The 12,230-nt window shown below is 39.3% G+C and overlaps 1 long non-coding RNA gene across 1 annotated transcript in view; it reads right to left on the reverse strand.

Annotated features, from left to right (window-relative positions):
- The window catches only part of LOC139042686 (uncharacterized), a 158,577-nt gene that overhangs the window by 76,403 nt on the left and 69,944 nt on the right, over positions 1 to 12,230 (reverse strand). Inside the window, exon 3 of the long non-coding RNA XR_011499716.1 lies at positions 10,243 to 10,303. This is a non-coding gene — a long non-coding RNA (uncharacterized lncRNA). The remainder of the gene's footprint in view (positions 1 to 10,242; positions 10,304 to 12,230) is intronic.

A 12,230-nucleotide genomic window follows, 5' to 3' on the forward strand; every position in this document is an offset into this window, starting at 1 on the left:
TACACCATTTGGAACTTCCCTTCATTAAATGTCTTTTTCATTTGGAAATTCTATAGAGAAAAGCATGAGAAAGCTGTGGTCAAAAGGACACAGAACTTAATCAGGAATCCAGAGAAAAATGTCCAGAATAGCTCAATTCTCTCACTTATTAATAATATCACATATGGTAAAAACCACTTAACCTATCTCAGACTCACTTTTTTCTCATATCCAAGGTGAGAATATGAATACAGTATCCATTTCCCAGAATAGTTTTTGGGATTCAATAAAATAGCAAATTTGAAGCTGTTTGGCTTCACATTAGTGTCTACTTTCGCATAGATTTATTAGAAGCTCCTCCTCAGCACATCAAAGACCATAGGCCATCCATAAAAGGAAAATATTTTTAGTTTGTGTTCAGAAAAACTAGTTCCAGATTGACTCTTCTATGTCATTTGTAGTAGCTTGGTCTCATGTTTCTACTATTAATCAACTATTGGGGTGGTTTCATGAGGTTTTTATCCTGCTCTACAGTCTCTGGCTACATTTCCTTCTTTGGCTAAAGACCTTCAGGTTCTTAGTCTGCTCCCTTTTCTCTCTCTCTCTCTCTCTCTCTCTCTGTCTCTCTCTCTCTCTCCATGCCTTCTCTCTTTCACTTTCATGCTTGTAGTTCTACTGCCTTCCCTTTAAGTACGGCCAGAGATACTGCAGTTTCCCCTTTCTCAAAAACAGAATCATTCCTCTTTAAGTGTTTTACCAAAGATCATGCTGGAAAATAGAAGACATCAAACATAATACCTGGGGGAATATCTGTGGGTTACAGAACAGAGTTTTTACCGTTTCATTTCTCTATCATTACAAACTTCCCTCTGAGATGGGTCTTTGCCCACAGTAGGTGGAACTCCCCCCTTTCTCTCACCCCCAATTTCTTTACTGCTACCCTGATTGTATACCCTATGCCCCTTAAAAGCTCCTCTTCTCATCTAGAAGATGGAACCCATGCAGTGCCCTAAATGTTCCTTTCTCCAATGAGCAGCAGGTATCTCTGAGGCAATTCAGACAGGGTGATCCCTTGCTCACTAAGCCTCTGGGTACTTTATTGCTCACGCTGCTCCTCACAGTCTGTGGCTCCTCTCCTGCTTAGCTTTTCCAGTTTATAACAAAATTTATTCTGTTTTCCAGCTCTCAGTCTTCCTGCTTTATGTCTGTATTCTGACAAGTGTTCTCCTTCAATTCAGAGGAGGCTTGGGTATTTCAAAAACCAAGGCATGCCTTTTGGGCTTTCCTATGCCCCCAACTATTCTATCACCAAAGAACAGTAATGTACCCTCTCTCGGAAAAGGAATGGAATTGGTCACAGTCACAACTCTAATACACTCCCCAGATACAGCTATGTACATGACCTGAGCTGGCTTCACTGCAACCATCTCCATGGCAACCAGAAGAAACATGCATTTTGAGCAGCCTGAGTCAAGTCCCTGTGGCACATATATTTTCCACACTGAATGATGCAGGTGAAAGTGATTCAAGTAACAGTGATACAAGCTAAATCTTAGATGGACCTGCTTCTCCCCAGCCAACCATCAAAGGTTGCCGTGAGGTTTCTCAATTTGCCATACTACTATCAACTGACAGAGTGTTATCACAAACTTTCTTAGTGTCACTATCCAACTAGCTAACTTCTCAAAGAAGAAGAACAAGTTTTGAGAGTTGATGGGATTTTTCCCTCCATCACCCAAGCATGAAATGCCCTGACCCACAGGGCCATTCATCCATTCGCAATTGAAACAGTTTTGTGCCAAAAGAATCTTCAGAATGGTACACTGCTGTGTTGTATTGCCTCTCTCCTATGTAAACATCCTTAGGACTGAGCTACTCAGTGCTGTAAAAAGAGTCACTGTAGAGGTGACATAATCAAGATGGTGACATAGGTGGTTTATGATTTCAGTCCTCTTTACAAGAAGACCAACTAACAACCATTCATAGAAAAGAGCCCATTGTGAAATTCCTAGAACCCAGTGGTGAGTCTGAAGTACCTCCCTGGATCACAGAGACTGAGAAGGACAGTATAGGAAGGGTAGGAGGAGCAGTTTCACTTTCACCACATCACTCCTTCCTGAGGCTGACACAGTACTACACTGAGAGGTCCCCCATGGGCCTAGAGTTTCTCCACTGGCAAAAGAGAGCCCAGCATAGACATCTGGCTCCCCCAGTGTTGCAAGACACTACCCAGGAGGCCCACTCAAGTCTCACTTCATGGGGATCACTAGGAGAATCTGTGGGGCTCAACATTTAGGGATCAGATAGAGACTGCGAAAGGGGGCAGGGCTTACAACAACCAGCACTCAACTCGCACAGCTCAATACCAAAACAACAAATAATCTGATTTTAAAATGGGCAAAGAACTTGAGTGGAATTTGTGACAAAGAAGATATACAAATGGCCAAGAGGTATATGAGAATATGTTCAATCATCAGAGAAATATAAATCAAATCCACAGTGAGGTATCACCTCACACATGTTAGAATGGTTAGTATCAAAATGACAAGACATAAGTGCTGACATGATGTAGAGAAAAGGTAACCCTTGTACACTGTTAGTTGGAATGTATATTTATATAGCCATTATGGAAAACAGTATGGAGGTTCCTCAAGAAATTAAAAACAAAATTACTGTGAGGGTTGGTGTCAAGATAGCAACATAGGCAACTCTGAACTCACCTCCTCCCATGAACAAAACCAAGTTACAACTGGTCTTGGAACAATTTCCCCAGAGAGAGAATTGAAAACTGGATAAAAAGAACTCTTACAACAAGGGACAGTCCTGACTGAGGCAGAAGAGGGAACATTCCTTTCTGGAGAGAAAATAGCCACCTTCACAAGCTGTGGTGCTTCACAGCCAGCCAGGAGCAATCCTAAGGTATGCAGCCTTCCCTGGAGGAGTGGGGCACCTGAGTAGGGGAACATTACCATTGTAAGCGTTCTTCAGGCTCAGCACAACTGAGATGAGTCTCATAATATCTGATTTTGCTGGCTATTAACTACAACGAAGAATAACCCAGAAAACCTATTGGACATAAGCAGGAAAAAGCCAGCTTTTAAAGGGCCCATGCACAAATTCACCCATTTCAGAAAGCAATCTAAAATCACCAGAAAGAAATGTGTATAGTCCTTTGCGAAAAGAGACTCACTTGATAGGCTATGGGTGCATCTCAGTGAGAGGTGAGACCTCTCCAGGGACTAAGACATTGTCAGCAGCCATTATTATTACCTAGTACAGGTTGCATGGTGACACAGATGCTGGCAGATACCATTGGAGTTCTTCCCCTGGCCTATTAGGCCAGGGTCTGCCCGCCCACTGCAGTGTTGATTTAATCCAACCAGGGCAGGCAGCCTGCCCTAGGGAGTGGCCCCACCCAACAGCAAGCATTCAGGCAACTTTTGAGCCTGCATAGACTGGGTGCCTTGATCCTATGCAGGCAGGCAAGTGGGTCTACCTTTGTGTGGCAAGGCCTCTATGAGAAGTGGGTGAAGTTCAGAGGGCATTGGTGGAATGTGTAGGGGCACTGCAGTGGGGTGACTGGGTATGTTCCCGGGAGTTGGGACTTGCCCAGGGGCCAGGACTATGTTGACAGTGTGTATGGATCTGTGGACCATGGGCCTTATCAGTGGCAGAAGACCTGTGCTTCTCAAACAGCCACATAGGGGATTGGCCCCACCTTCCAAAGCCTGAAACAATTGGGTGCTCCCGTGCCTGGGGCCAGCCCCACTCAGCTGCAATCCTGAGAGATGACAAGAGCCTTGCAGGCCAGAGTCCTACAGCGACTGTAAGCCCCTGAGCCCAGGAACAAGCCACACTAGGGAGCTACTCACTTAACAGAAAAACTGAAACAGGAAGGTGCTATTAGACCTCTGTCCTGGGGCTCCCCAAATCCAATAAATTGACTGAAGCATCCATAGCAGCCACAGGAGGCTCAGCATTACAACCAGCCAGACAGGGGGACAGCTTAGACTCCCTGACACAAGAGGACACATGAAGCCAACACAGGGGCACTCCCAGAACATTTGGAACTGATGATGAGAGGGAAACATACTGCTGGGCCTCAAAAAGAGTCTCTTACATAAGATCAACTCTCCAAGATCAAGAGACATAGCTGACCCACCTAATGCATAGATATAAGTACAGAAAAAGAGGCATAATGAGGAAGCAAAGGAACAAGTTCCAAGTAAAGGAACAGGACAAGACCCCAGAAAAAGAACTAAATGAAACAGAAATAAAAAATCTACCTGAAAAAGGGTTCAAACAAAAAGTCATAAGGATGCTCACTGATCTTGGGAGAAGAATGGATGAAAACAGTGAGAATGTCAACAAAGAATAGAATAATATGAAAAAGAACCAATCAGAAATGAAGAATACAATACTGGAAATGAAAAATTCACTAGAGGGACTCAATAGCAGAGTAGATGATGCAGAAGAACGGATGAGCGAGCTGGACAAAAGACTAGAGGAAATCACCCAAGCTGAACAGATAAAAGAAAAAGAATTAAAAAGAATGAGAACAGTCTAAGTAACCTCTGGGACAACATCAAGCACACTAACATTCATATTATAGGCATCCCAGAAGGAGAAGAGAAAGAAAAAGAGGCAGAGAATCTATTTGAAGAAATAATAGCTGAAAACTTTCCTAACCTAAGGAAGGAAACAGACATCTAGGTACAGGAAGCACAGAGAGCACCAAACAAGATAAACCAAAAGAGGCCCACACCAAGACACATTATAATTAAAATGTCCAAAATTAATGAAATAGAGAGAATCCTAAAAGCCACAAGAGGAAGGCAACAAGTGACATACAAAGGAAACCCAATAAGGCTATCAGCTGACTTCTCAGCAGAAACCTTACAGGCTAGAAGAGAGTGGCATAATATATTTAAAGTGCTGAAAGGAAAAACCTAGAGCCAAGAATATTCTACACAGCAAAGTTATCATTCAGAATGGAAGGAGATATAAAGAGTTTCCCAGGGAAGCAAAAATTAAAGGAGTTTATCACCAAGAAACCAGTTGTACAAGAAATGTCAAAGGACTTATTTAAGTGAGAAGGAGAAGACCACAAATAGGAACAAGAAAATTCTTTTTAAAAAAACAAAAAGAGGCATTAAAATCACTGGTAAAAGCAAAAATACAGTAAAAGTAGCAGATCAACCACCTATAAAGATAATATGGAGGTCAAAATACATAAGTACTAAACTTGGCCATTTCAATAAGTGGTTAATGGATACACACATGCAAAAAAAGAGGTTAGATATGATATAAAATACATGTGGGAGGAGGGGAGCAAAAGGGTAGAGCTTTTATAAGGAGGTCAAACTAAAGATACCATCAACTCAAGATAGATGGCTATCTATTTAGATTATGGTACATGGACCTCATGGTAATCACAAACTAGACACCTAAAATAAATGCACCAAAAATTAAGAGAAAGCAATCCAAAGATAATATTAAAGAAAGCCATCAAACCACAAGGGAAGAGAGCAAGAGCAGAATAAAGGAACAGAGAAGAACTACTAAAACACCCAGATAAAAAGTAACAAAATGGCAATAAGTACATATTTATCAAGAGCTACTTTAAAGGTCAATGGAGTAAATGTTCCAATCAAAATGCATAGGGTGGCGAATTGGATAAAAAACCAAGACCCATATATATGCTGCATACAAGAGACACACTTCAGACCTAAAGACACTCACAAACTGAACATGAAAGGTTGGAAAAACATATTTCATGCAAATGGCAAAGAAAAGAAAGCTGGGGTAGCAATACCTATATCAGACAAAATAGACTTTACAACAAAAACTGTAACAAGAGACAAAGAAGAGCACTACGTAATGATAAACGGAACAATCCAAAAAGAGTATATAACACTTGTAAATATCTATGCACCCAACATAGGAGCACCTAAATATATAAAGCAATTATTAACAGACATAAAAGGATAAATATACAGTAACACAATAATAGTAGGGCAATTTAACATTCCTCTGACACCAATGGTTAGATCATCCAGGCAGAAGATCAATAAAGAAACATTGGCCTTAAACTACACATTAGACCAGATGGACTTAGTAGATGTATATAGAACATTCCATCCAAAAACTGCAGAATACACATTCTTTTCAAGTGCATGTGGAACATTCTCCAGGACTGATCACATATTAGGCCACAAAATAAGTCTCAATAAATTTAAGAAGATGGAAATAATACCAAGCATCTTTTCTGACCACAAAAGAATGAAACTAGAAATCAACTAAAGGAAGAAAATAAGAAAAGCCACAAATATGAGAAGATTAGACAAAACGCTACTGAACAACGATTAGGTCAATGAAGAGATCAAAGAAGAAATCAAAAAATACCTGGAGACAAATGAAAATGAAAATACGACATGCCAAAATTTATGGGATACAACAAAAGCAGTTCTAGGAGGGAAGTTTATAGCAATACAGGCCTATCTCAACAAAAGAAAAATGCCAAATAAACAAATCTAACGGTGCACCTAAAGGAACTGGAAAAAGAAGAACAAACGAAGCCTCAAATCAGTAGAAGGAAGGAAATAATAAAAAATCAGAGCAGAAATAAATGAAATAGAGACTTTAAAAACTATAGAAAAAAATCTATGAAAGCAACAGCAGCTTCTTTGAAAAGTCAAGTCAACAAACCTTTAGCTAGACTCACCAAGAACAAAAAGAGAGAAGGCTCCAATAACTAAAATCAGAAAATAAAGAGGAGAAATTACAATGGACACCTCAGAAATAAAAAAGATTATAAGAGAATAATATGAAAAGCTATAGACCAACAAATTCAATAATCTAGAAGAAATGGATAAATTCTTAGAATCATACAAGCTTCTAAAACTGAATCAAGAAGAAATAGAGAATTTGAACAAACTAATCATCATTAAGGAGATTGAAACAGTAATCAAAAACCTTCCAGAAAATAAAAGCCCAGGACCAGACGGTTTTCCTGGTGAATTCTACCTAACATTCAAAGAAGCCTTCATACCTATCCTCCCCAAACTTTTCCAAAAAATTGAAGGAGAAGGGGAGCTTTCTAACTCATTTTATGAAGCCAACATTAGCCTGATACCAAAGCCAGACAAAGACATCACAAACAAAGAAAATTACATGCCAATATCACTGATGAAGATCGATGCAAAAATCCTCGATAAAATACTAGCAAATCGAATACAACAATACATTAAAAAAATAATACACAATGATCAGGTGAGATTTATTCCAGGGATGCAGCTGTGGTTCAACATCCACAAATCAATCCACGTGATACACCACACTAACAAAATGAAGAATAAAAAGCACACGATCATCTCAATGTATGCAGAGAAAGCATTTGACAAGATATAGAATTCACTTATCATAAAAACTGAATAAAATGGGTATAGAAGGAAAGTACCTCAACATAATAAAGGCCATATATGACAAACCAACAGCTAATATCATTTTCAATGGAGAAAAACTGAAAGCTATCCCTCTAAGAACAGGAACCAGACAAGGATGCCCACTTTCACCACTCTTATTTAACATAGTATTAGAAGTCTTAGTCAGAGCAATCAGGCAAGAAAAAGAAATAAAAGGGATCCTAATTGGAAAAGAAGAAGTGAAATTGTCACTACTTGCAGATGACATGATTTTCTATATAGAGAACTCTAAAGAATCCACTAAAAATCTTTTGGAAATAATAAATGAATATAGTCAAGTTACAGGATACAAAATCAACAACAAATCAGTTGTGTTTCTGTACACTAACAATAAAGTAGCAGAAATAAAAATTAAAATGCAAGCCCATTTACAATTGCAACAAAAAGAATAAAATACCTGGGAACAAACATAACCAAAGGGGTGAAACATCTCTACACCAAAAACTATAACACATTCTGGAAATAAATTGGAGAAATAGAGAAATGGAAAGATATTCCCTGCTCTTGGATTTGAAGATTTAACATAGTTAAAATGTCTATACTTCCCAAAGCAATCTACAGACTCAATACAATCCTTCTCAAATTTCGAACCACATTTTTCACAGAAACAGAATAAAGAATCCTAAAATTTATGTGGAACAACAAAAGACCCCAAATAGACAAAGGAACCCTGAGAAAAAAGAACAAAGCAGGAGGTATCACACTCCCTGATTTCAAAATATACTACAAACCTATAGTAGCAAAAATGGCTTGGTATTGGCACAAAAACTGACACATTGATCAATGGAACAGAATCAAGAGCCCAGAAATAAACCCACATATATATGAAAAATTGATATTTGACAAGGGAGCCAAGAGCATACAATGGAGAAAGGAATGTCTCTTCAATAAATGGTGTTGGGCTTGTGGGGGGCCGGCCCGGTGGCACAGCAGTGAAGTTCGCACGTTTCGCTTCTCGGCGGCTCGGGGTTCGCCGGTTCAGATCCCGGGTGCGGACATGGCACCGCTTGGCAAAATCCATGCTGTGGTAGGCGTCCCACATATAAAAAATAGAGTAAGATGGGCATGGATGTTAGCTCAGGGCCAGTCTTCCTCAGCAAAAAGAGGAAGATTGGCAGTAGTTAGCTCAGGGCTAATCTTCCTCAAAAAATATAAAAATGATGTTGGGAAAACTGGACAGCCACATGCAAAAGAATGAAAGTAGACCATTATCTTACACCATGCACCAAAATCAACTCAAAATGGATTAAAGACTTGAATGTAAGACCAGAAACCATGAAACTTCTAGAAGAAAACATAGGCACGGGCTGGCCCATGGCCGAGTGGTTAAGTTTGCATACTCCACTTTGGCGGCCCAGGGTTTCACCGGTTCTGATGCTGGACGTGGACATGGCACTGCTCATCAGACCACGTGAGGTGGCATCCCACATAGCACAACCAGAAGCACTCACGACAAGAACATACAACTATGTACTGTGGGGGGGGGGGGGGGCGGGGCGCTGTGGGGAGAAGAATAAGAAAAGAAAAAAAAGAAGATTGGCAACAGACGTTAGCTCAGGTGCCAATCAATAATGATAATTAAAAAAACATTGGCAGTATTCTCTTTGACATTGGTCTTAGCAGCATTTTTTTCAAATACCATGTCTGACCAGGCAGGGGAAACAATAGAAAAAATAAACGAATGGGACTACATCAAAGTAAAAAGCTTATGCACAGCAAAGGAAACCATCAACAAAACAAATTAACAACCCAACAATTGGAAGAAGATATTTTAAACCGTGTATAAGATATGGGGTTAATATCCAAAATATACAAATAACTCATACATCTCAACAACAAAAAAACTAAAAACCCGATTAAAAATTGGGCAAAAGAACTGACCAGACATTTCTCCAAAGAAGGTATACAGATGGCAAACAGGCACATGAAAACATATTCAACATCACTAACATCAGGGAAATGCAAATCAAAACTACAATGAAATATCACCTCACTCCCATCAGAATGGCTATAATTAACGAGACAGGAAACAATAAGTATTGGAGAGGATGTAGGGAGAAGGGAACCCTCATACACCGCTGATGGGAGTGCAAACTGGTGTAGCTACCATGGAAAACAGTATAAAGATTCCTCAAAAGATTAAAGAATAGAGCTACCATATGATCCAGCTATTCCACCGCTGGGTATTTATCCAAGGAACTTGAAAACACAAATGCATAAAGATACATGCACCCCTATGTTCATTGCAGCATTATTCACAATAGCCAAGACTTGGAAGCAATCTAGGCGCCCATCAAGGGACAAATGGATAAAGAAGATGTGGCATATATACACAATGGAATACTACTCAGCCATAAGAAGTGACAAAATCTGGCCATTTGTGACAACATGGATGGACCTTGAGGGTATCATGGTAAGTGAAATAAGTCAGAGGGAGAAAGTCAAATATTGTATGATCTCACTCATAAGTAGAAGAGACAAACAACGACAAACAAACACATAGCAACAGAGATTGGATTGTTGGTTACCAGAGGGGAAGGGGGGAGGGGGAAGGGCGAAAGGGGTGGGATTAGGCACATGTGTGAAGTGATGGATTGTAATTAGTCTGTGGGTGGTGAACACAATGTAATGTACACAGAATTTGAACTACATTATCATGTACACCACAAATTTATATAATGTTATGAACCAATGTTACTGCAATTAAAAGAAGGGGGGAAATAAATAATAAATAAATAATCTGGTCTGGAGAAGACAAATACTGTTTGATTCCACTTACCTGAGGTATCCAGAGTAGTCAAATTCACAGAAACAGAAAATAGAAAGGTGATTACCAGAGCCTGGGGGAGGGGGAAAATGGAGATTTGTTAATGAGTATAGAGTTTCAGTTTTGCAAGATGAAAAGAGTTTTGGAAATCTGTTGCACAACAATGGGAACACATTTAAACGTGCTGAACTGTACACTTAAAACTGGTTAAGATGGTCGATTTTATGATACGTGTTTCTTATCACAATTAAAAAATTTTTTAAATATTTTGAGGATTTCATTTGCATCCATATATTGTTGAGGATCATATTCTTCTAGTTTAATCAGCCAACTTCTAATTAGTTCTTTTCAAGATAACACAGAAAAATAAATTTACAAATAGTATCATTATTACTTATGAATTATTAACCTGAGTATTAATAATTATTGTATTCTTACTGTCACAATTAAATGCATATAATGTATTTAAATGCATAAAATGTAGCACAAAGAGTTGCCAGATATGGAGGGGTCTTAAAAATAGTAATGAGGTTTACTCAGCAAAAGCCTGAGTGACAATCAACCAAGAGTCAGAAAATTATTACTAAGACTAGTCTCCTACCCATTGCATAGAAACCTCTCCAAACGTAAACGCAATCTCGGGGAAAGGGGGAGCAAACCCCAAAGTAACTAAAATTACGTTTCTGACCCTCTGTCAAAATGAGAGTTTAAAGTAGAAAAAAGTTGAATTATTTATTTTACAAATAGTTATATTTCTGGTAGGGTGTGGATTGAGATTCATACTGAAATGGATAGTTGCAGTACGACACAAATCATACCTTAGTAGAATTATCTTGAGAATCAACATCACTATTCATATCAGTTTCAGTCCTTTCACTCTTGGGTCTTAAAGATGGCAAGAAACAGATACTCTGCAATAAATACTCCAGTTTGTAGTCTCTGATTATTCAGGTGGAATATAAATGTGTGAGAAATGAGTGAGCTCTGAAAATGGCGGTTAGAAGTTGGGAGCTATATGTAAAGAAATGAGGAACTGAAAGTGGAATGTGATAGGTTTTGTAACCTGTCTAACTTTGAATGGACGTAAGACTGGCCCTAGAGTTTCCAACAGGGCTAGGTGAGATGTGAGAGAAGAACCAGCTTGAGTCTCTTACTTGATGGTTTACACTGGTTGGCAGTGCTTGTAGATACAAACCACAGAAAGGTCCTCAGTCCAACTCAAGGTCATCCTGTAGATCATGTAGCTCCTCCTGATAGAGACCAGTGCCTGATGTCAAAGTGGTGCTGGCTGGTGTAGAAAATGCAAGTATAAAACTCATAGTGGCTTTCAAAGAGGAGATCCTTTGTGGACAAGGGCATGGAATGTATATGCTCTTCAAGTGCTATATTTAATTCACTTTCTCTGGGCATTGGTTTGAGGGTTGAGGTCATGGATATTTAGGTATGAATTTGTAGGACTTAAAAGTGAACACTTCAAGCCAGGATAATTTCATATGATTCAACCTAATGCAAACCCTGGTCCAGAAAGTAATACCCATCTCATAGTGGGTCAATGGGTCCACACGCCCACACTGTAGCTCTTTCTCTGGACTCTGAATCTATAATTGGAATGCTCATTCTTAGATGCTGCAAGATCTCCCACATTGCTTCTCTGACCTGTGGATTAAGGACCATTATAATAGGACGGGCCAAGTGAAAGCCCTTGAACCTTCCCCTTCCAGAAATCTAAATCAGAAAAAACATCACATTGTTAAAGGCACTGCAGAAACTAGTGTCACCATCGAAGATTTAAAAGGTGGGCTAGACAGATACTATTACATTTCTTTCAATTCTCCAGTTTGGCCTCTGCAAAATCAGATGGTTCATGCCTGATGACAGTGGACTACAGTAAACTTAACAAAATGGAATTCCTGAGTGCAGTTGCTATGCTGAATGCACTATCTTTACGAACGCAGATCAACATAATCTCAGGCACTTAGTATAAAGCTATTGATGTGGCA

The sequence above is a fragment of the Equus asinus genome, chromosome X, assembly GCF_041296235.1.
Source record: "Equus asinus isolate D_3611 breed Donkey chromosome X, EquAss-T2T_v2, whole genome shotgun sequence".
NCBI lineage: Eukaryota > Metazoa > Chordata > Mammalia > Perissodactyla > Equidae > Equus > Equus asinus.